General features: G+C 45.2%; 1 protein-coding gene across 1 annotated transcript in view; it reads left to right on the top strand.

The window, feature by feature from the left end:
- The first annotated feature begins 10,248 nt into the window (after positions 1–10,248).
- Positions 10,249–25,883, top strand: part of CANX (calnexin) — a 45,451-nt gene continuing 29,816 nt past the window's right edge. The window contains exon 1 of the mRNA XM_075856202.1: positions 10,249–10,357. The gene's annotated coding sequence lies outside the window, so the exon portion shown is untranslated. The remainder of the gene's footprint in view (positions 10,358–25,883) is intronic.

Below are 25,883 nucleotides of genomic sequence, written 5' to 3'. Positions count from 1 at the left end.
CCTTTTCGGACTCGAGGCAGCACTGGAAAAACAACATTTCCTCAGGGCCCCCCTACCAAAAATTGTTTTGAGAAAGACAGAAAACGGCTAAGAACAAGCACTACACTCATAGGGTATGTTCACACACGTTTTTTGTAAGGCATAAAAAATCTGCCTCCAAATTCCTTCAGCAACTGACAGCGTTGGGTGACCCTTTTTTGTTTTTTCTTAAGCTGTTGAAGCGAATGCAAAAGACGCTGGAAAAAAAAGCTCCAAACGGGCGCCGCAGGTATTTTCTGCCTCCTATTAATTTCAATTGGAGGTCAGAGGTGGAAACCACTTGAAGACCATCAGCCCCCCACTCACAGTAAAATGACCATCAACCCCCCACTTACAGTAAAATGACCATCAGCCCACCACTCACAGTAAAATGACCATCAGCCCCCCCACTCACAGATTCCCCCTGTAGGTAGCGCCACACAGCCCCTTGTAGGTAGCGCCACACAGCCCCTTGTAGGTAGCGCCACACAGCCCCTTGTGGGTAGCGCCACACAGTCCCCTTGTAGGTAGCACCACACAGCCCCCTTGTAGGTAGCGCCACACAGCCCCCTTGTAGATAGCGCCGCACAGCCCCCTGTAGGGAGGGCCGCACAGCTTCCTGTAGGGAGTGCCGCACAGCCCCCTGTAAGGAGAGCTGCAAAGACCCCTGGTAGGGAGTGCCACACAGCCCACAGCCCCTGGTTGGTAGTGCCCCACAGCCCCCTGGTTGGTAGTGCCACACAGCCCACTGGTTGGTAGTGCCCCACAGCCCCCTTATTGGTAGTGCCCCAAAGCCCCCTGGTTGGTAGTGCCACACAGCCCACAGCCCCCTGGTTGGTAGTGCCACACAGCCCACTGCCCTCTGGTTGGTAGTGCCACACAGCCCACTGCCCCCTGGTTGGTAGAGCCACACAGCCCCCTGGTAGGTAGTGCCACACAGCCCCCTGGTAGGTAGTGCCACACAGCCCCCTGGTTGGTAGTGCCACACAGCCCACAGCCCCCTGGTTGGTAGTGCCACACAGCCCACTGGTTGGTAGTGCCACACAGCCCACAGCTCCCTGGTAGGTAGTGCCACACTGCCCACAGCCCCCTTGTAGGTAGTGCAAGGACTACGAAATGACCCTGATAGCTGGCTGGCAATAGACATTCAAAAAAGGACAACTGTGCAGGAGCACAAAAAATACCCAGCTTTCCCAGCTATCAAATAAATGTGTGGAAATAAACTAAGATATAACTTTTATTTAGTCTGAGTAATAGGGAGCTACAGTGGCGCTAGTAGACAGCAGAGCAGGGAGATACCTCCCTGCTCTGCTATAGTGCCCCCCTGTAGATAGCAACCCCACCCCCCTTCCAGTATAGATAGCGCCACTGTAGCTCCCTGAGGGAGCGGAATCCCCGTGTGGCCGGGGATTCCGCTCCTGGAGCGCTGCTTGATGTCACTGTCCATATATGGACAGAAACATCAAGCAGCGCTCCAGGAGCTGAATCCCCGGCCACACAGGGATTCCGCTCCTTCAGGGAGCTACAGTGGCGCTAGTAGACAGCAGAGCAGGGAGATACCTCCCTGCTCTGCTATAGTGCCCCCTGCAGATAGCGCCACTGTAGCTCCCTGAAGGAGCGGAATACCCGTTCCCCAGATGATAGTATTTAGGAGAGTATTTTGCTTCAGTATTTGGATGCCAAAACCAGGAGTGGGTCCACAACCCGAAAAAATTTACAAATCTTTCCATTATTGTTTTTCTCTTTGTAGGTTCCACTCCTGACTTTGGCTTCCAAATTCTGACCATAAGAGTATGTTCACACGCCGTAAACGCCCCTAAAAACGGCTGAAAATACGTGAGCTGAACGCCTCCAAACATCTGGCCATTGAGTTCAACGGGAAAAACGTCATTTCGTTCCCACGGGTGTTTTTTTACGTTTGTTAAAACGGCGCGTAAAAAACACGCCCCATAAAAAAGAAGTGCATGTCACTTCTTGAGTCGTTTTTCATTGACTCAATAGAAAAACAGCTCCAAAAACGGCCATAAAAAATGCAAGTTGCTTAAAAACGGCTGAAAAGCAGAGGCTGTTTTCCCTTGAAAAGAACTCCCTATTTTTAGCCGTTTTTTTTAAGTGTGTGAACATAGCCTTATACTGACATCTGAATGAGCCCTAATATAAAGACCTTCTCCTGTTGGATGTAGATTTTACTTAGGCTAAATTCACACAAGCATGACAGATTTTACGCACATTTGTTTTTCACGCACTCAAATGGAATTTTTTTTTAAATGTAATTGATGTCTAAAACATGGACAGCGCACGGATGAGATTCCCGCTTGTGTGAATGAGCCCTTAATCTGCATTCATCTTTTACATTTAAGGTTTAAGATATTTTGCTCCTTACATTGGTGTTTTATACTTTTGTAACCAATTCCACAGTCACACTGTCCAGTGGTGTTATTGAGGGGGACTTCGGTCAGCCATACAGTTGCAATAAGAAGTAAGTGAACTATTTGGAATTACCAGGATTTCTGCATTGGTTACTATTAAAATGTAGTCTGATTGTTATCTAAGTTACAATTTCTAGACAAACACAACCTAACTAAACTAATAATACATAAATAGTTCATCTTTTATATGGAGCACATTGAGCAAACATCCACAATGCAGGGAGAAAAAGTAAGTGAACCTCTGTGTTAATAATTTCACCAGGAGCTAAGTGGCACAAGGTGTTTCAATTAAGGAGACGAGATTGGAAGTGTGGGTTTCACGGGTGCTTTGCTCATTAAATAAAGGCACAAAAAGCCTAGTTACTGACAAATCTGTTCTCAAGAAAGGTTGGCCAGTGTAAACTATGCCTCAAGACACATGGCTTTGTGAAAACATGTTATAGAGGCGCATGAAGCTGGAAAAGGGTACAAAAGCGTTGCTAAATAAATACCTGTGTATACATTATTCCACGGTTAGACAAATTGTCTACAAATTGAGAAAACTTGCTACTCTTCGTAGTAGTTGGCGTTCTGCTAAGATCACAACAGGGAATCCTGAAAAAGGTGAGAATGAACCCAAGGGTAACAGCAAAAGACCTACTAAAGACTCTACAAATCGCAAAAAGTTCTTCATGTGCCCACTATTAGGCCTCATTTACACGAGCGTAATATACGCACGTGCGACGCGCGTGCTTTTCAAGCGTGTCGTACGCACCTATATTAGTCTATGGGGCAGTGTAGACGATGCGTGAATTTTGCGCAGCGCGAGTGCGTTGCGTAAAACTCACGACATGTTCTATAATCGTGCGTTTTTCGCGCATCACGCACCCATTGAACTCAATGGGTGCGTGAAAACCACGCATGCCGCACGGGAGCACTTCCGTGCGAACTGCGTGATTCGCGCAAGAGCTGTCAAAAGGATGAATGTAAACAGAAAAGCACCACGTGCTTTTCTGTTTACAAACATCCAAACGGAGTGTCAAATTAGAGATGAGCGCACCGAACTTCACCGGGTTCGGCCGAACTCGTTTTGACCGAACCCGGCAAAAAATGTTCGTGTACGCGACGGCAGGAGACAGTCACTGTCCACGGTGCTGAAAGAGTTAAACTGGTTCAGCACCATGGACAGTGACTTCCGATCACAATATACATATACGTGTAAAAAAAACAAGAGGTTCTGACTTACCGATAACTCCCCGGCTTCTTCCTCCAGTCCGACCTCCCGGGATGACAATTCAGTCCAAGTGACAGCTGCAGCCAATCACAGGCCAAGCACAGCCTGCAGCCAATCACAGGCTGCAGCGGTCTCATGGACTGCCGCGTCATCCTGGGAGGTGGGGCCGGATGACAAGAGAGGGACGCGTCACCAAGGCAACGGCCGGGAGACCGGACTGGAGGAAGCAGGAAGTTCATGGTAAGTATGAACGTCTTTTTTTGATTCACAGGTTGGTGTATATTGTGATCGGAACTCACTGTCGAGGGTGCTGAAAGAGTTACTGGCGATCAGTTAGCTCTTTCAGCACCTTGGACAGTGACGGGCGTCGACTAGCCTCATCTCTATGATGGCGGCTGAGCGAAAATCACGCAGCTGCGCATCATACACGGATGACACACGGAGCTGTCAAATGCCTTTTGCGCGCGCAAAACGCAGCGTTTTTTGCGCGAGCAAAACACACACGCTCGTGTAAATCAGGCCTTAGAAACACACTGAATAAGAATGGTTTTCAAGGAAGGACACCACAAAGGAAGCCACTGCTGTCCAGCAAAGCTATTACGGCCTGTCTTAAGTTTGCCCAAGACCACCAGGATGATCTACAATGCTCCTGAGAGAATGCTTTATAGACAGACAAAACAAAATTGGAACATTTTACACAAATGCACAACTCTATGTTTGGAGGAAGACACACTCTACACCAACACCAAAACCTCATCCCAACTGTGATGCATGGTGGAAGGGGCATCAGGGTTTAGAGCTGTTTTGCTGCCTCATGGCCTGGACCCCTTTACGATTGAGAAACAAATAATTCCAAGTTGTATCATAACATTTCACAGGAGAATGTAAGGGCAGCAGTCCATGACCTCAGGCCGAAGAGCCGTTGGGTGATGTAACAATACAATGACTCAAAGCATACAAGTAAATCATCTAAAGAATGGTTGAAAAAGATGATTTGTGTTTTGGAAGAGCCAAGGCAGAATCCTGTTAACTCTATTGGGATTTGAAGTGAGGAATGGTCTGAAATTCTTCCTCAAGGTTGTGCAACTTTTATTTACAGCTACAGGAAACATTTGGTTGAGGTGATTGCTGCTAAAGTGGGATCTTCAAGTTATTAAATGCAAGGGTTCACTTACTTTTTCTCCCTGTGCTATGGATGTTGACAATGTGCTAATATTTAGTGCTGCAAAGGATGCAATCAGCCGATGAACGAGCGTTTGCCCTATTATTGGCCTGTGAAAAAGGGCCTTAATCATTTGTTGATGAGACGCAGATCTGTAATTTGATACGAAAGACTGCACCTGACAATGACCGAAAAAATCCAACATGGCAGATTAACCTTTCCACAGATATTTATTTGGTTGGCATCTGTCACGCTTGTTCGTGTCATGAAAGGCGCTGACAGACTGCAGAAAATGGTAAAAATCGTCCTTTCAGTAGTCTTTGATGGAGACAACCCTTTTAAGGCCTCATGAACTGTCTGTTTCCAAAAAAGCCCATAAATGTCCGAGATGGGAATAGCCCTTATAAGGTAAAACCGCAACTCGGTTTGATGGAGGACGCTACGTTTATCCTTCCCCTTAGGCCTTATTCACACGAACGTTGCACGGACCTATGTTAGTCAATGGGGCCGTTCAGACATTCCGTGATTTTCACGCAGCGTGTGTCCGCTGCGTAAAACTCATGACATGTCTATACTTGGGCGTTTTTTTAGCGCATCACGCACCCATTGAAGTCAATGGGCGCGTGAAAATCACGTGCAGCACACGGAAGCACTTCCGTGTGCCGCGTGTGATTCGCACAACAGTAGATCAAGAAATGAAGGGAAAAATTAAATCACCTCCTTCATTTCATTTCCTAAACATCAAAACCACGTGTGTGATAAGGATGGCATATGCGTGAGAATCACGCAGCCACGCAGCAAACACTTATGACACACGGAACTGCAACGCGCAAAAAAGCAGCGTTTTTTGCACGTGCAAAACGCACACGTGTTTATAAGGCCTTACAGTTACAATACTGGACCTAAAATAATACACAGCTGCTGCCTTCAAAAAAAGACACAAACCAACATTAAATTTACAATGAATAAACTTTATTAAATATACTAGTCCTTCTCAATGAATTAGAATATCATCAAAAAGTTAATTTATTCTAGTAATTCAATTAAAAAAGTGAAACTCATATATTATATTGAGTCATTACACAAAGAGTGATCTGTTTCCAGCATTTTTTTTCTTTTAATATTGATGAGTATAACTAACAGTTAATGAAAACCCCAAATTTAGTGTCTCACAAAATTTTAATATATAAGCCCAATTTCAAAAATGATTTTTAATACCGAAATGTTGGCCTACTGAAAAATATATACATTATATGCCCTCAATACTTGGTCAGGGCAACTTTTGCATGAATTACTGCATCAATGCGGCGTGGCATGAAGGCGATCAGCCTGTGGCACTGCAGAGGTGTTATCAATGCGGCGTGGCATGGAGGTGATCATCCTTTGGCACTGCTGAGGTGTTATCAATGCGGTGTGGCATGGAGGCGATCAGCCTGTGACACTGCTGAGGTGTTATCAATGCGGTGTGGCATGGAGGCGATCAGCCTGTGGCACTGCTGAGGTGTTATCAATGCGGCGTGGCATGGAGGCGATCAGCCTGTGGCACTGCTGAGGTGTTATCAATGCGGCGTGGCATGGAGGTGATCATCCTTTGGCACTGCTGAGGTGTTATCAATGCGGCGTGGCATGGAGGCGATCAGCCTGTGGCACTGCTGAGGTGTTATCAATGCGGCGTGGCATGGATGCGACCAGCCTGTGGCACTGCTGAGGTGTTATCAATGCGGCGTGGCATGGAGGTGATCATCCTTTGGCACTGCTGAGGTGTTATCAATGCGGCGTGGCATGGAGGCGATCAGCCTGTGGCACTGCTGAGGTGTTATCAATGCGGCGTGGCATGGAGGTGATCAGCCTGTGGCACTGCTGAGGTGTTATCAATGCGGCGTGGCATGGAGGCGATCAGCCTGTGGCACTGCTGAGTGGTTATCAATGTGGCGTGGCATGGAGGCGATCAGCCTGTGGCACTGCTGAGGTGTTATGGCAGCCCAGGTTGCTTTGCGTAAAACTCACTGCATGTCCTATAGTGGTGCGTTTTTCACTCACCTATCGCCCATTGAAGTCAATCGGTGCGTTAAAATCACGCACCGCACACTGATGCACATCCGTGTGCTGTGTGTGATTTATGCATCAATTCAATTGAAAATAATAATAAAAAAAGATGTGCTTTGCGAGTGCGTGAATAACGCATGCCACTCGAAAGCACACTGATACATAACGGACCAGATTCACGAGCGTTTTTCACGCGCGTTAATGTATCCTATACTCACCCTAAAAACCTGCACATTTATAAAAACATTAATTATGATGACGGGTGTATGCCGTAAAAAATAAAATAAAAACTGAAGGAATTGCTTTTTTTGCCAAAATAAAAATATTAAACCAAAATTTCTGTCATACATATTTAAGAAAAAAAAAGTTGGAATGCAAAATCAAAATTGTTCTTGTCCTCAAGGCCAAAATTGGCCCGGTTCTCAAGGGGTTAATGAAGTATCATGCATTGAGTAATTTCATTGGAAGACAGTTAATTGTTATAAGGGTATGTTCACACGGCAAAAACGGGTGTAAAATACGGAGCTGTTTTCAAGGGAAACCAGGTTCTGTTTTTTATGCATCAAGCGTTTTTTGATGCGTTTTTTACGGCTGTTTTTGGAGCTTTTTTCTGTTGAGACAATGAAAAACTGCTCCAAAAAACGGCTCAAGAAGTGATGCACTTCTTTTTTACGGGGCGTTTTTTTACGGGGCAACGAAATGCCGTTATTCCCATAGAAATCAATGGGCAGATGATTGGAGGCGTTCAGCCTTCATATTTTTAGTCATTTTTCGGGGTGAAAACGGCTGGAAATAAGCTGTGTGAACATAGCCTAAGGGTGTATTCACATGTGCCAGTTTTGTGGCTTCGTTACAACACCTCTGCAAAAATAGCGCAATTACACAAGAAATACACCACAAAAGCCGCACGTTTGAATACAACGGTTTGATCCAACAGGCAGGAGACGCTTCAGATTTTCTGTTACAAAAAATCTGCAGTGGAATCTAAAAAACAAAACACCCTGGGCGTCAACGGGAATTCCGGCCAAAGATCTGCAGCAAATTGGGGTGCAGTTTTTCGGCTGGAATGTCCACTGTGGAAAACTGTAGATAAAAAAATGTTTCATACTTACCTAGATATGGCGACACATCCCTCTGCGGTATTGCAGGCCAGCCTCCTGGGATGACGTTTTATCCCATCTGACCGCTGCAGCCAATCACAGACTGAAGCAGTCACATGGGATGAAACGTCATCGCAGGAGGCCGGTCTGAAAGCACAGAATTCTGGGCAAGTATAAGTTGTTGTTTTTTAGTTGGGATTTTTGTGGCAGGAATCGCAGCTTTTCCGTTGCAAAAATCATAACATCAATTTGTTGCGAATTTTACCTCCCCATTGCGGAATATCCACAACTAAAAAGCAGCGATTATACAAATACAATTGACATGCTGCGGTCTAAAAAAACACGGCAGGTCAATATCTAAGAGGTTTTTTTTCTGCTCGTCATTTCTGCCGCGTGTGGTTGAGATTTGTTCAAATGTCATCCACTTTGCTGCTATTGTATTACGCTGCGGATTTTCTGCAATATTTACGCTACGTGTGAACTGACCCTTAGGCCGGATTCACATGAGCGTGTTTGGTCCGTGATATACGGTCCGTACGTCGGCCACATTTCCTGGACCGAACACAGTGCAGGGAGCCGGGCTCCTAGCATCATAGTTATGTACGACGCTAGGAGTCCCTGCCTAACCACGGAACTACTGTCCCGTACTGAAAACATGATTACAGTATGGGACAGTTGTCCCGCAGCGCGGCAGGGACTCCTAGCGTCGTACATAACTATGATGCTAGGAGCCCGGCTCCCTGCACTGTGTTCGGTCCGGGAAATGTGGCCGATGTACGGACCGTATATCACGGACCAAACACTCTCGTGTGAATTAGGCCTTAGGGCTTATTCACACAAACGTATAATACGCCCGTGCTACGCGCGTCGCACGAACCTATGCTAGTGAATGGAGCCGTTCAGACTGTCAGTGAATTTCACGTAGCGTGTGTGCGCTGCGTGAAACTCATGACACGTCCTATATTTGCCCGTGTTTCGCGCTGCGGATTTGAAAGCCGCACAACTTTCTGCATTTTTTTTTCTGCAGTATAATGTGGAGATTTACAGAAATCTCATCCACTTTGCTGCTACTGAAAATACTGCGGAATTTCAGCATAGAATTCTGTTGCGAAAATTCTGCAGGGTATCCTGCCTGTGGGAATGTACCCCAAGGTCTTATTCAGACAGGTGTATTTTGGTTAGTATTTTGCAAGGCCCGGTTCACACCTGGGTTGGCGTTTCCGTTATTCTGCTCCGTCAGAGCAGCAGAACAATGGCAGAAATGGCAGTCCTGTTGTACGATGGACATCATTGGTGCTCGACAGCACCTATGCACTTTCATGGGTTCTGCCGGGTTTCTGTCAGGGTGTCGGTGGTTTTACCGTAAGGAATAGCAGAGCATGCTGCGTTATTGTTTCCATTGTTTTCGGCTGGATCTGTGATGGAGCCTCCAACGCAGACGTGAATAGCCCTAAGGCCTCATGCACACAACCCTGATTGGTCCGTGATATACGGACCGCATGTCGGCCGCATTTCCCGGACCGAACACAGTGCAGGGAGCCGGGCTCCTAACATCATAGTTATGTAGACGCTAGGAGTCCCTGCCTCTCCGTGGGACTACTGTCCCGTACTGAAACATGTGCAGTGACTCGCGTTTTTGTTTTTTTTAGCACCATGTGAACAAGGCCTTACACACCTAGATCATAAAGGGTTTACTTAAAGGGGCTCTTCACTAAATGAGTGCCTGGCCTTGATCTGATAAATGTACTTCTATGGGGTCGTTTTGCAGGAATACAATTTTCTCCATAGTGAAATGATAACGGGCAGGGACATTCTTCGACCCCACCCAACCTCAAACCCCGTAAAACTACAAACGCTGCGATTTATATTCCCATCACCCCCAGAAAGCCCCGAAACTCTCTCTCCATTACACTATAAAGACCTTTGTACGGCAGCACAGATTATTGCCGCTCCTCTACACCCGGTCATGTGAGGATTGAATGAATGGATTATTATTAGGTCTCTTTTACTATTTCACTTCCTCTTTCCTCAACGCTAGCCGACTCTCCCTGAAGCCAATCAACGACCTCTCTCTACGACCCTGTCAACCAATCCTAGTGATCCACGAAGAGAAGGTCCTGGAAGGTCTCCGCCCAGTAAATGATTAGCGGCTACTCCAGCCAATGATATATCGTGATATATCCTTAGCCTCGCCCCAACGCGTTTGGAAGCCAATAGTGAAACGAGTGCCAGGCGTGGCCAGTGTGGGGGTTCGGGGAGGCTGTGTCCTTCTTTTTAGTGTGCGTGACTCCTCCCACTCTGCTTCACTCCCGGCAGGACACGTGACGGAGCGGTTGGTGCAGCGGCAGCGGGTGTCTGTGGAGGAGGAGGAGTGAACCGTATACCGGCGGTGAGTGAGTCTTGTGTTTCTGGGGGGAGAGGAGACAATGGCGGCGGCACTCTAGTACAATCATGTAGTGGGGCCTAGGCCGCCTGACTCAGGGATACACCGGCTGTCTATCCTGTCATAGCCATAACACTAGGCCTTACATACACGGTGCAGCTCATTCAGTGTCATTCATCCTTGTAACACGTCCGTATTATAGAAATTATCTTTATCCTCCGGCATAAGGCAAGTCTGCTGCCATGACACTTGTCTATATATAATCAGTGGGGGGGTCATCCGTCATTCTAAATTAGTACCAGCCTTTTGTTCACCATATTATTGTAAATAACGCTGACACCGTATATAGTCTGCGGTCAGGCGCGATCATTACTAGTCCTGCCGGTCATTGACGTATATCTGGTAAACGGTGTATCACTTTAATAGGCGGTTCTATGTATGACCATTTAGCCACGCCCCCTTTATATTGGTGGTTGTCACAGGCAGTTGCATAATTCCTTTACGTAGGGTGCACATTGAGGAGTCTTGGGCGCCTGTATTGTTTCTTGGCATTTGACCTCCTGTCGCCCGTGTCACTGATATAATGTGCTGCCCTTGTATTAAAGCATGTGGAGTAATGAAATAGTAGGGGTACCCCTCCCCCTCAAAGCCAAAGCGGACGACCACATCCGAAAACAATGACCATCTGGAACAATGGACAACCATTGGATTCAGTGTGTGGTCTGACATTGAGGATTTTCCACAGATAATAGTTGATCTTGTGGGGGCTCTGACACACCCATGAGTAGTTGCTGCAGGGGATATTGGGGGTCTATTTAGAATAACCTGCGTCCAGCCAGTGTCCTACAGAACCGTTCTCTTCATCCTCCTTATATTATTTGCTGTGAGAAATGATGCAATAATATACAGAACCCAATACTCATCTGATGTCAAGTGCAATTTCACTCCAGGAAATATCAATGAGATGTATTTATTGTGACCTCCTTCTAATCATATCCAACTAAGGGATGTCTAATAGTTACTGGTTATCTACAACCAGGCAAGAAGCCCTATCTCCACACATGGCATCCTCGGATCCCCGCCCCCTGCTGACTCATTCCTGTTACGATTCAAAAACACCAGCGCGAAACGCTGCTCTGATCTGAGTGCGAGTCCCTAAATGGTTAAAAGAAACCGCAACATAACGTGTGTGTGTGTAATATAGATCTGCGGATGTGTGTGGAGCTCTGCCGGAGGTTACGTGTTCAGTGTTTCTACCACGTGCTGATGTTATGTTGTTGTTTTTTTTTCTATTATGACCTTTTAATCCAGGTCTCGGTTTCCTGGGATCATCATGAGATGACCAGTTATGGTCGCCGGTTATTCATGGCAGCCACCTGTGGGAATGATGGCAGATGGGTTTTTGCAACAGCAATATGGGCATGCTGCAGATTTGCAAATTTCAGTGTGGAGTTTTTTTTACTGTGTGAATTGGGATTTGATAACCCTCTTTACATGTATTGTACTGTACATTGCCACCGAATTGTGGTGTGGAATCTGAACCGCAGATCTGGGGCTATTACATCACATCTGAACGTAGTCTTATATTCATTCTATGTAAGCCAGGTTTTTTTGCAAAATCCTGGTAACCAATTCTACAGAAATTTGCCTCTGGTGGGTTAGGTCTTTGGATTATATTTTGTCACCCACCACAAACAACTGATTTTACAGGGAGAAACCGCAGTCAGCCAGGCATTCCAGCCACAGAAGGGGAAAGGTAGTATTTCATGGCAACCATGCTGAAGGATGGCCGTCCATGTGATAGATGGACTGGTTGAGTCTGCCAGGGTGGGAGCCAATTAGAGGCTCTGGCACATAGTTGGGTTTCCAAAGTGGGGGACCCTCTCTGACATAATAGGGCATACAGGCAGGGTTTCTCTTAATGGATCAACCCCTTTTAAAGCTTAGGCTTCGTGCCCACTTCAGTCTTTTTCTTTTTCTGACGGCTAGCATCCTGATCCATTCATTTCAATGGGGCCATGCACACTTCAGTTTTTTTTGACGGTCCTGTTGCTCCGTTCCGACAAAAGTAGAGCATACCCTACTTTGGTCCAAGATTACGTGACCGTGTGGCCCATGAAAGTCAATGGGGCCATCAAAAAAACCTGAAGGCACACAGAAGGCATCAGTGTGTTGTCCGTGTGTGACGGAGCCGTTGCCTAGCAACGGGCGGGCAGAAGTACATTTGAGATACTGCACTAATCGGCAGCCACTTCTTTCTATCCATCACTGATAGAGAGAAGAGGCTGCTGATAAAAATAAAATAAAAAGCAGTTCATACGTACCCCGGTCGTTGTCTTGGTGACGAGTCCCTCTTCTTCCTCCAGTCTGACCTTCCTATATGACGCGGTAGTCCATGTGGCCGCTGCAGCCTGTGATTGGCTGCAGAGGCGGTCACGTGGGATCAAGTCATCCCAGGAGGCCGGCCTTATGACGTTATCCAGTCTGGCGTGACCGCCACTACAGCCTGTGATTGGCTGCAGCGGTGACATGGGATGAAACGTCATCCCAGGAGGCTGGACAAGAGGGAAATCTGGGTAAGTATGAACTGTTTTTTTTTGTTTTATCATTCAAATTGTATTTTGCGAGCGCCGAGCATGGTGATTCTTCAGCGCTAGTCACTGTCCAGGGGGCTGAAAGAGTTACCGCCGATCAGTGCAGCCCATTAATTCTTTCAGCACCCTGTACAGTGACTAGCGCTGAACAACCCTGCTCTTTCAGCACCTTGGACAGTACCATGCTCGGAAACGTGCACACGGGAGTGCACACGGATCCGTTAAAAATGGCAGCTAAAACGGTGAAGGAAGTGTGCACGAAGCCTTAAAATGATTTGTCCATTCCTTCATGCTTCTCTATTCGTGGGCATCATACACAAAGCTATATAATGGATGTTAAAGGGGTTTTCCACTACCGGACAACTGTTGACCTATCCACCGGATAGGTCATCAGTATATGATCTGTGCGTGTCTGACACCCGGACCCCACACCGATCAGCTTCTCCGGCTGCCTGTCACTGCACACTATGCACTGTACGGAGACGGAAGCAGTTTACTCCGTACATCACGTAGCGGCCGTGCTGCAGATCTGCCGCTATTAAGTGACCGGAGCCATCTGCTTCCAGCATGGACGTCAGGAGGCGGCAGGAGCAGCTGTTCGGTGCATTGTGTCAGACACGCATCAATCGTATACTGATGACCTATCCGGCGGATAGGTCACCAGTTGTCTGGTAGTGGAAAACCCCTTTTATTGTACATCTTGGTAATATGGAGTCTGAGCCCAAAACCGGCTATTAGCCCATATTGCGGCATTGTTTATTACATGCCATAGACACCTTACGCAGGTATACTTGCAAGCACTTGTGGTCTACTACGGAGAGCTGACACTGGATATACTGTATTCACTATAGGATCTTTTACCATTTGAGACTTTAAAGAGGCTCTGTCACCAGATTTTGCAACCCCTATCTGCTATTGCAGCAGATCGGCGCTGCAATGTAGATTACAGTAACGTTTTTATTTTTAAAGTAAAAGTCCAAGTGGGCGTGTATTATGTGCGTACATCGGGGCGTTTTTACTACTTTTACTAGCTGGGCGTTCTGACGAAGTATCATCCACTTCTCTTCAGAACGCCCAGCTTCTGGCAGTGCAGACACAGCCGTGTTCTCGAGAGATCACGCTGTGACGTCACTCACAGGTCCTGCATCGTGTCGGACGAGCGAGGACACATCGGCACCAGAGGCTACAGATGATTCTGCAGCAGCATCAGCGTTTGCAGGCAAGTAGCTACATCGACTTACCTGCTAACGCCGATGCTGCTGCAGAATCATCTGTAGCCTCTGGTGCCAATGTGTCCTCGCTCGTCCGACACGATGCAGGACCTGGGGCAGGAAGTGAGTGACGACACAGCGTGATCTCTCGAACACGCTGTGTGTCTGTGCACTGCCAGAAGCTGGGCGTTAACGAACAGAAGTGGATGATGCTGATTCGTCAGCATCATACACTTCTATTCACAATGCCCAGCTTCTGGCAGTGCACAGACACACAGCGTGTTCGAGAGATCACGCTGTGTCGTTACTCACTTCCTGCCCCAGGTCCTGCATCGTGTCGGACGAGCGAGGACACATTGGCACCAGAGGCTACAGATGATTCTGCAGCAGCATCGGCGTTTGCAGGTAAGTCGATGTAGCTACTTACCTGCAAACGCTGATGCTGCTAAATGGTCCGGGAACGCTCGCTGTTAAATTTTCTGTTTATTTTTCTGTTACAAGGAAATCTTTGGCACATAAGTTGTCCATACTGCACAATGTAGAGTTCTTCAGAAAGTTCTAACCAATCTAACATTTCCAAGGTCAAAAGGGTCATGTCAGACTATGGCATTTAACACCCTATATCTTACACTTGTTTTCTGAAAAGTCACATTCCATTCATCAGCACGTGCGAATGCGGGATGCCAGCAGATCTCATGCAGAGAGCAGCTCACGATTTCATGATGGAGAAAAAACCCCAGCAAAAATAAAGGTCCTCAGACTATCCGCAATTGCGGATAGTATAGGACACATTCTGTCCTATGGGCCGATGCTCACGACCGTATATTGTCTGGGAGCCAGGACCGCAAAAAATAGGACTAGGCATATTACGGGCCGTATACACAGTCTGTGATTGTGGGCGGCCCGCAGATGACACTCCTCAGGCCGTCCGTGCCGTAATCACGGACCATGCACGTGGCTACAGCCATGTGCGTGAGGCCTTATAGTTCTATAGGTTTTCTTATTGCACAAATCTGTCAGTGGTATTGATATAACGGTAATGCTTTCGTTGCTAATCCTTTCCGTTTGGATCTTACGGAATGGAAGCAAACGGAAGCCATTAGCAATGGAAGCATTACCATTGAAATCATTGGTAATGCAAACGGAAAGCTATGGTTTCCGCTTGGTTTTCGTTCATGTGTTCCCCTGACGCAAAAGTCTGACGGAACCCATGAACATAACCCGACGCAGATCTGAACGAAGCCTTAGGGTTCACGTAAGTGGCAATTGCTTGGAGGACTCCCGTCGTTGGAAGCAAGGATTCAGGTTAAAGGCTATGAACACTTTTGTGACCCAGTTTTTTAATTCTAAGCAACTTTTTAATTAGATTTTTATTTTAAAAAAAATTACTTTCAGAAACCGCTATGTATCCTGTATACATATAATCTGTATCTTGCTGTCAAAGCCAAATCAGTCAGGCTAGATAGACTGACCGCTCGGCAGAAAGCTGGTCCCGTGTTAAAAAAAACAACAATTGCTACAAAGGTGCACATAGCTTTTAAAAGGGGTATTATGGGTTCAGAAAATAAGGTGTATTCATTTTGAAATGAAAAATTGCAAAATTTCCCAATATACGTTCTGTATCAATTCTTCGTGGATTTCTGTTTGCTGTGTTTTAATACTTCCAATACTTCATTGTCTACTTCCAGTGAATAAAAACACAGGTGCTCGTTAAAGGAGTAGTCCGGGGGAATAAATTTTATTTTTAAAACTACGCTCAATAGTCACCAGACAGAAAAAACACTCGCCTCACTAATCCCTCACCGATCCCGTTCCTTCGCTACCACTGTGGCCAGTATTTGGCTGCAGTGGTCGGCACGTTATCACTTAAAGAGGCTCTGTCACCAGATTTTGCAGCCCCTATCTGCTATTGCAGCAGATAGGCGCTGCAATGTAGATTACAGTAACGTTTTTATTTTTAAAAAACGAGCATTTTTGGCCAAGTTATGACCATTTTCGTATTTATGCAAATGAGGCTTGCAAAAGTACAACTGGGCGTGTTGAAAAGTAAAAGTACAACTGGGCGTGTATTATGTGCGTACATCGGGGCGTGTTTACTACTATTACTAGCTGGGCGTTGTGTATAGAAGTGTCATCCACTTCTCTTCACAACGCCCAGCTTCTGGCAGTGCAGCACTGTGACGTCACTCACAGGTCCTGCATCGTGTCGGCACCAGAGGCTACAGATGATTCTGCAGCAGCATCGGCGTTTGCAGGTAAGTCGATGTAGCTACTTACCTGCAAATGCTGATGCTGCTGCAGAATCAAGTGTAGCCTCTGGTGCCGACACGATGCAGGACCTGTGAGTGACGTCACAGTGCTGCACTGCCAGAAGCTGGGCGTTGTGAAGAGAAGTGGATGACACTTCTATACACAACGCCCAGCTAGTAATAGTAGTAAAAACGCCCCGATGTACGCACATAATACACGCCCAGTTGTACTTTTACTTTTCAACACGCCCAGTTGTACTTTTGCAAGCCTCATTTGCATAAATACGAAAATTGTCATAACTTGGCCAAAAATGCTCGTTTTTAAAAATAAAAACGTTACTGTAATCTACATTGCAGCGCCTATCTGCTGCAATAGCAGATAGGGGCTGCAAAATCTGGTGACAGAGCCTCTTTAAGCAAGAGGTTAGGGATTGGTGAGGTGAGTAATGACTTTGTTTGGTGACCATAGTGAGCCCTTTTAAAACTATACACCTCAGATAAATGTCTGAACGCGCCAATTTCCACCATGTCTGGACTCTCCCTTAGAGTGGCTTCATACTGGCGAAACCCTTAATCATGACACCTGCCGTTGGTGTGGGACCTTGGTGTTGGTGGGCATGTTATTCTACTGTGAGAAGAGTTTGATGTATTTTTTGGGAATTTTTAAACCTACTTCGGTGTCTGCGCCGTGGATTCATTTCTAGCCGATACTGCTCAATACCTTGCGGCATGATTGCTAATTAAAACCGTCTTTATGTAATTCACATAATCTCTCAGCGTGAGGTAGTGTGATACCATGGAAATTTAGGACTAGCATCTCACCCATGAAAAGCCACCATTTACTGGTTACCTTTCTCCCCATCTTGGTTTGGCATTGATGGTCTAAAACAATTTGTTGCAAATGGTTAGTACACATTTACGTGTTCTGTTATGTATACACACTCCGTTCTGGTCTTATAAGCAAGTTAGGGCCTGTTCACATCTCCGTCCCTCCAGATTCAGCCAAAAATTCTGGAAAACAGTAATCCATGGACACATCCCGACGGAACCGACTAAAGTCAATGGGTTCTGTCGGGCGCAGGTTTTCTCTGTTGTTCAACGGAGCCTGCGCTTCTGGCATTTTCGTTGTTCTGCTCCTCTGGCGAAGCAGAACTGAAACCCAAACGCAGATGTGAACAGGGCCTTCGTTTTTTCTAGGCCTAGAGCTGTTGCGCACTTTGCCCAGGTACATAGCTTGATAAGGTGTGGTTTTGTGCAGTGGAACTTGTTAGGCTACATTCACACACGAGAGTGACCGATTTACGCACGTAAAAACCTGTCCGTGGCATCAGTGTGCTCTGCGTGTGCCGGGTGTTTCTCATGCACTCGCAAGCACTTTTTTTTTTTTTCAAATGTAATTGATGTGTAAAACACGGACAGCATCCGTGTGCTGTCCGTAGTTTTCACGCACCCGTTGACTTCAATGGTAACGCACCAATATAGGACATGCAGTGAGTTACACGCAACGGACACCTGCATTTGTGAAAACTCACATGTGTGAATAGCCACATTGAAAACAATGGGGCCGTGTGTTGTGCATTGTTTCAACACACCGCAGACGGGCAAGATTCACGCTCGTCTGAATGAGCCCTTAGACTGATTAATTTTGGCTGGTTTATGTAAAAAAAACAAAACTGCATTGATGCAACTTTGTGTATAGTTTCAATGGAAAATTATTTCTTTTGCACAGCCATCTGCTGCTTTTGTTTGTCAGTGAAAACCCCTAAATGCATAATTTGTATCAGTCCTGAAATGACATAACTTAGATGTGATGGTTATTAGCTGGATCCTATGTGTCGAACACTCAGCACCAGCTTTGTGCCAAGCAGTCAGTCCGGCTGACCTGACGGAATAGTCTTTGATGGCAATATACAGGATACACAGAGGCTGTATCTGAAAAAGTAAAAAATGGGAGTGTCATCAGGAAATGACTTATTGTTTAAATCAAGTTTTTATGTTAAAGAGGCTCTGTCACCAGATTTTGCAGCAGATCGGCGCTGCAATGTAGATGAGAGTAGAGTAACGTTTTTATTTTTAAAAAACGAGCATTTTTGGCCAAGTTATGACCATTTTCGTATTTATGCAAATGAGGCTTGCAAAAGTACAAGTGGGCGTGTTGAAAAGTAAAAGTACAACTGGGCGTGTATTATGTGCGTACATCGGGGCGTGTTTACCACTTTTACTAGCTGGGCGCTCTGATGAGAAGTATCATCCACTTCTCTTCAGAACGCCCAGCTTCTGGCAGTGCAGATCTGTGACGTCACTCACAGGTCCTGCATCGTGTCGGCACCAGAGGCTACAGTTGATTCTGCAGCAGCATTTGCAGGTAAGTAGCTACATCGATTTACCTGCAAACGCCGATGCTGCTGCAGAATTATCTGTAGCCTCTGGTGCCGGCTCGTCTGACACGATGCAGGACCTGTGAGTGACGACACAGCGTGATCTCTTGAGAACACTGCTGTGTCTGCACTGCCAGAAGCTGGGCGTTCTGAAGAGAAGTGGATGATACTTCTATACACAACGCCCAGCTAGTAAAAGTAGTAAAAACGCCCCGATGTACGCACATAATACACGCCCAGTTGTACTTTTACTTTTCAACACGCCCAATTGTACTTTTGCAAACCTCATTTGCATAAATACAAAAATGGTCATAACTTGGCCAAAAATGCTCGTTTTTTAAAAATAAAAACGTTACTGTAATCTACATTGCAGCGCCGATCTGCTACAATAGCAGATAGGGGTTGCAAAATCTGGTGACAGAGCCTCTTTAAAGAGGCTCTGTCACCACATTATAAGTGCCCTATCTTCTACATAAGGAGATCGGCGCTGTAATGTAGGTGACAGCAGTGGTTTTTATTTTAAAAAAAAACGATCTATTTTCACCACTTTATTAGCGATTTTAGCTTTATGCTAATGAGTTTCTCAATGGACAACTGGGCGTGTCTTACTATTGACCAAGTGGGTGTTGTACAGAGGAGTGTATGACGCTGACCAATCAGTGACCAATCAGCGTTATACACTTCTCTCCATTCATTTACTCAGCACATAGGGATCCTTTTAGATCGCTATGTGCTGTCTTATACTAACACATTAACAATACTGACGTGTTCCAGAATTACCATAGAACGAAATTAACAAAGCCCCGCACATGTGCAGTTCCCTCTCCATTCAGTCTCTGCCTAGATGCTAGTGGCCATAGGGGTTGTGGGGGACCCCTGTTCTCTATATAGGTGCGGGTTGCAGAGCTGGAACCTGCAACTATCACACATTTATGGCCTATCCTTTGGATATGTTATAAATGTTCGAATTGGGATTATATTAAGAATTTAAGGTGTTTTTCATTTTTTTAATTTCCTGTATCTATATCAAAATGTTATCCAAAAATGTTGCAGTTCTCACTCTGGCCACTGAGCCTCACAATATACTGACACTTCCTGTTTTGTAGAGATCACGTCTCCGTCCTCTCACTATCACATGCAGGATTACAATCATAGGTAACACCTCTATATAGATAACACAGGATCTACCGTTCACAAAAGGGGAGTTAACACCGTTTCCCTCCACTTTCCTACACAGTGACCTCTGCGTCGGTCACAGAGCATGCCCACAACACTTTCTTACAGAAGTCGATAGGGGATATTTATCAAAACTAAAGTAGTTGCCCATAGTAACCAATCAGATTCTACCATTCATTTTTCAGAGGCCCTTTGGAAAATGAAAGCAGCGACCTGATTGTTTGTTATGGGCAACTATTTAATTTTTCCATAATACCAGTTTTAATCTCCCCAAATTGTTCTTCTCCGGATTATTGCTGTAAAGGAGATCTCTGAATGCTTTTAACCCCTTAACGCTCCAGGACATACTATTATGTCATGGTAAGTGCATCGTTCGCGCTCCATGACATAATAGTATGTCATGGAGTAAACACGGCGCCGTTCGCGCGGGGCGCGTTCATGAGCTGTGATAGCTGCTGTTTCCGACAGCAGACTATCACTGCTCAATGTGCCGGGACCGGTCGCGGAGCTCCCCCGCCGATTAACCCCTCAGAAGCCGCGTTCAATAGCGATCGCGGCTTCTTAGGGGTTAATCCGCCATCGCCGGCCTGCTACACGATAGCGGCCGGCGATGGTGACTATGGCAACCGGACACCAAACAATGGCGTCCGGCTATGCCATAGACGGAAGCCTAGTGGGTCCTGACAACGTCAGGACCCACTATGCTTGCTGTCAGTGAGTAGCTGACAGTTCTAATACACTGCACTACGCATGTAGTGCAGTGTATTAGAATAGCGATCGGGGCCTCCTGCCCTCAAGTCCCCTAGTGGGACAAAGTAATAAAGTAAAAAAAAAGTTTAAAAAAGTTGTGTAAAAATAAGAAAATAAAAGTATTAAAAGTAAAAATCCCCCTTTTTACTTTATCAGTCATTTATTATTAATAAAAATATATAAACAAACAAACTATACATAATTGATATCGCCGCGTCCGTAACGGCCTGAACTACAAAATTATTTTGTTATTTATCCCGCACGGTGAACGCCGTAAAAAAAATAAATAATAAACCATACCAGAATCACAATTGTTTGGTCACTTCACCTCCCAAAAAATTGAATAAAAAGAGATCAAAAAGTCGCATGTACCGAAAAATGGTATTGATGGAAACTACAGTTCGTTACGCAAAAAATAAGTCCTCGCACGGCTTTATTGATTGAAAAATAAAAACGTTCTGGCTCTTAGAATAAGGTAACACAAAAAGTGAATGATTGTTTACAACACGTATTTTATTGTGCAAACGCCATAAGACATAAAAAAAAACTATAAACATCTGGTATCGCCGTAATCGTATCGCCCCGCAGAATAAAGTGAATATGTCATTTATAGCGCACGGTGCACGCAGTAAAAAAAATAGAATAAAAAAACAATAGTAGAATTGCTGTTTTTTAGTCACCACGCCACCTAAAAATAGAATAAAAACTGATCAAAAAGCCGCATGCACCCCAAGAAAACTACAATGGATTCCTCAAGGGGTCTAGTTTCCAAATTGGGGTCACTTTTGGGGGGTTTCCAATGTTTTGGCGCCACAAGACCTCTTCAAACCGGACATGGTGCCTAATATAAAAGAGGCCTCAAAATCCACTAGGTGCTCCTTTGCTTCGGAGGCCGGTGCTTCAGTCCATTACCGCACTAGGGCCACATGTGGGATATTTCTCTAAACTGCAGAATCTGGGCAATACGTATTAAGTTGCGTTTCACTGATAAATCCTTTTGTGTTATAAAAAAAATGGTATAAAGAGGATTTTCTGACAAAAAAAAAAGTAAATTTCACCTCTACTTTGCTCTAAATTTCTGTGAAACACCTAAAGGGTTCATAAACTTTCTAAATGCTGTTGTGAATACTTTGAGGGGTCTAGTTTCTAAAATGGGGTGTTTGATTGGGGTTTCTAATATATGGGCCCATCAAAGCAACTTCAGAACTGAACTGGAACCTAAAAAAATAAATAAATGAGGCAATACTTCGCTTCTTACATTATACTGATAATGAGCAGTGCCCACCCCGAGATGACCCCAGTTTTGACCGTTTGTATAAACGGAGACCCCTATTAGACCGTTCCAGAGCCCGGTTTTCCCAAGCATACACCCCCGAGAAGTGTATTTCTATTGATGAGTCCCTGGTACATTTTAAAGGGAGGGTTCAATTCCGCGAGTACCTGCCGGGTAAGAGGGCAAGGTATGGCGTGAAGATGTATAAGCTGTGCGAGTGCATCAGGGTATACCTACAGGTTTAGGATATATGAAGGAAAGGCCACCCCCAAACCAGACTGCATCCTGGACTACAATAGGTACATGGGAGGGATGGACTTGTAAGATCAAGTCCTGAAGCCCTACAGCGCCATGCGGTGTGGTATAAGAAGCTGGCCGGGCACATCATACAGATGGCTTTGTACAATGCGTACGTGCTACGTCGATGTGCAGTCCAGAGGGGAACTTTCCTGGAATTTCAAGATCTAATCTTTAGGGACCAGGAAGGGGGGGCACCCAGTACTTCTGGAAGCGAGGCCACACGCATCGTACCAGGGCAACACTTTCCAGGAGAAGTTCCCAAAACCGGTGGAAAGAGAGAGTCAAAAGAGGTGCAGAGTCTGCTATAAGAGGGGGATAAGGAAAGTCACAATATACCAATGTGACACGTGTCCCGAAAAACCAGGGCTCTGTATAAAAGATTGTTTTAAAATGTATCATACATCCCTTGATTTTTAATTTACCCTGATGCACTCCGCACAGCTTACCCCCCTCATCTTTCCCTTCTGAGCCCTGCCGTATGCCCAGGCAGCTGATAACAGCCACATGTAGGGTATTGCCATACCCAGGAGAACCCACATTACAGTTTAAGGGGTGTATATCTCCGGTGGCGCATGCTGGGCACACTATATCGGACACTGACATGCCATATATATATATATATATATATATATAATTGCAAATCTCACTCTGCACCATCTGCTGCGCATTATCTTTTACACAATACCTGTGGGGTCAAAATGCTCACTACACCTCTAGATGAATGTCTTAAGGGGTGTAGTTTTTAAAATGGGGTCAATTCTCGGGGGTTTCAACTCTACTGGTACCTCAGGGGCTTCTGCATACATGACTTAGCACCAGAAAAGCTCCAGTAGGCCGAATGGTGGTCCTTTCCTTCTGAGCCCTTCCATGGGCCCAAACGGCAGTTTATCACCACAAATGGGGTATTGCCGCACTAAGGACAAATTGGGCAACAAAATGGGGTATGTTGTTCCTTGTGAAAATAAGAAATTTTGATCAAAAATGACATCTTATTGGAAAAAATATCATTCTTTTCATTTCACAGCCTAATTCAAATAGGTGCTGTGAAAAAACTGCGGTCAAAATGATAACAAAAACCATAAATGAATTCCTTGAGGGGTGTAATTTCCAAAATGGGGTCACTTCTGGTGGGTTTCCATTGTTTTGATACCTCAACACCTCTTCAAACCTGGCATGCTGCCTAAAATATATTCTAATAAAAAAGAGGCCTCAAAATGCACTAGGTGCTTCTTTGATTCTAGGGCTTGTGTTTTAGTCCACGAGCGCAGTAGGGCCACACGTGGGACATTTCTAAAAACTGCAGAATCTGGACAATACATATTTAGTAGTATTTCTCTGGTAAAACCTTCTGTGTTACAGAAAAATTTTGAAAAAAATTGAAATTCAGCAGAAAAAATGAAATTTGCAAATTTAACCTCCACTTTGCTTTAATAACTGTGAAATGCCTGAAGGGTTAAAAAACTTTCTATATGCTGTTTTGAATACTTTGAGGGGTCTAGTTTTTAAAATGGGGTGTTTTATGGGGGTTTCTAATACATAGGCCCCTCAAATCCACTTCAGAACTGAACTGGTACCTTCAAAAAAAGACTTTTGAAATTTTCTTAAGAATATGAGAAATTACTGTTTATGTTCTAAGCCTTGTAACGTCCAAGAAAAATAAAATAATGTTCAAAAAACGATGCCAATCTAAAGTAGACATATGGGAAATGTGAACTAGTAACTATTTTGGGTGGTATAACCGTCTGTTTTTCAAGCAGATGCATTTAAATTCTGAAAAATGCTATTTTTTGTAAATTTTCTCTAAATTTTGCAATTTTTCACAAATAAAGACTGAATATATCGACCAAATTTTACCACGAACATGAAGCCCAAAGTGTCACGAGAAAACAATCTCAGAATTGCTTGGATAGGTTTAAGCATTCCGACGTTATTACCACATAAAGTGAAACATGTCAGATTTGAAAAATGGGCTCTGAGCCTTAAAGAGGCTCTGTCACCAGATTTTGCAGCCCCTATCTGCTATTGAAGCAGATAGGCGCTGCAATGTAGATTACAGTAACGTTTTTATTTTTAAAAAACGAGCATTTTTGGCCAAGTTATGACCATTTTCGTATTTATGCAAATGAGGCTTGCAAAAGTACAACTGGGCGTGTTGAAAAGTAAAAGTACAACTGGGCGTGTATTATGTGCGTACATCGGGGCGTGTTTACTACTATTACTAGCTGGGCGTTGTGTATAGAAGTGTCATCCACTTCTCTTCACAACGCCCAGCTTCTGGCAGTGCAGCACTGTGACATCACTCACAGGTCCTGCATCGTGTCGGCACCAGAGGCTACACTTGATTCTGCAGCAGCATCAGCATTTGCAGGTAAGTAGCTACATCGACTTACCTGCAAACGCCGATGCTGCTGCAGAATCATCTGTAGCCTCTGGTGCCGACACGATGCAGGACCTGTGAGTGACGTCACAGTGCTGCACTGCCAGAAGCTGGGCGTTGTGAAGAGAAGTTGATGACACTTCTATACACAACGCCCAGCTAGTAAAAGTAGTAAACACACCCCGATGTACGCACATAATACACGCCCAGTTGTACTTTTACTTTTCAACACGCCCAGTTGTACTTTTGCAAGCCTCATTTGCATAAATACAAAAATGGTCATAACTTGGCCAAAAATGCTCGTTTTTTAAAAATAAAAACGTTACTGTAATCTACATTGCAGCGCCTATCTGCTGCAATAGCAGATAGGGGTTGCAAAATCTGGTGACAGAGCCTCTTTAAGGCCCAAACTAGGCTGCGTCCTTAAGGGGTTAATGCAAGATGGCCGCCCCATAATCATGTACAGATAATAGAATACAAAAATCTACAATCAGAAAATATTAAACTATTAGAAAAAAGAATATATTTTACAATCTGGTTTTAATTAGTAAAATAAAATGTGATACATTCCTTTTAAAGAACCAGTCTGACATTAACCCGTTAGTGACCGCCAATCCGCCTTTTCACGGCGGCCACTAATGGGCTTTATTCTGATGCATATGCCTTTTTACGTCGCTGCATCAGAATAAAGTAAACAGAGCAGGGAGCTGTCAAATCTCCCTGCTCCCCGCTGCCAGATGTAGCTGAGAGCTGGGGGCATCCCTGCTTTGCCGGGTGAGATCGATATTTGTATCGATCTCACCCGTTTAACCCTTCAGATGCGGTGCGCAATAGCGTGCACCGCATCTGAGTGGTTTTTGGAGAGAGGGAGGGAGCTCCCTCTCTCCCCCACCGACACCCTGCGATACGATCGCCGAGTGTCTGTGTCTCCAACGGCAGCCGGGGGCCTAATAAAGGCCCCCAGGTCTGCCTGTAGCGAATGCCTGCTAGATCATGCCGGAGGCATGGCCTAGCAGATGCCTGTCCGTGTTAAACGGACAGGCAGTAACACACTGCAATACAGAAGTATTGCAGTGTATTATAATAGCGATCGGATGATCGCATATTAAAGTCCCCTAGTGGGACTAGTAAAAAAGTTTAAGAAAGTTGATGGAAAAAAAATGTGAATCAATAATGACAAACCCACTTTTTCCCCTTACAAACAGCTTTAGTATTAAAAAAACA

The sequence above is a fragment of the Rhinoderma darwinii genome, chromosome 3, assembly GCF_050947455.1.
Source record: "Rhinoderma darwinii isolate aRhiDar2 chromosome 3, aRhiDar2.hap1, whole genome shotgun sequence".
In the NCBI taxonomy this organism is placed as follows: Eukaryota; Metazoa; Chordata; class Amphibia; order Anura; family Rhinodermatidae; genus Rhinoderma; species Rhinoderma darwinii.
This window is presented reverse-complemented; position numbering and strand designations above follow the sequence as displayed.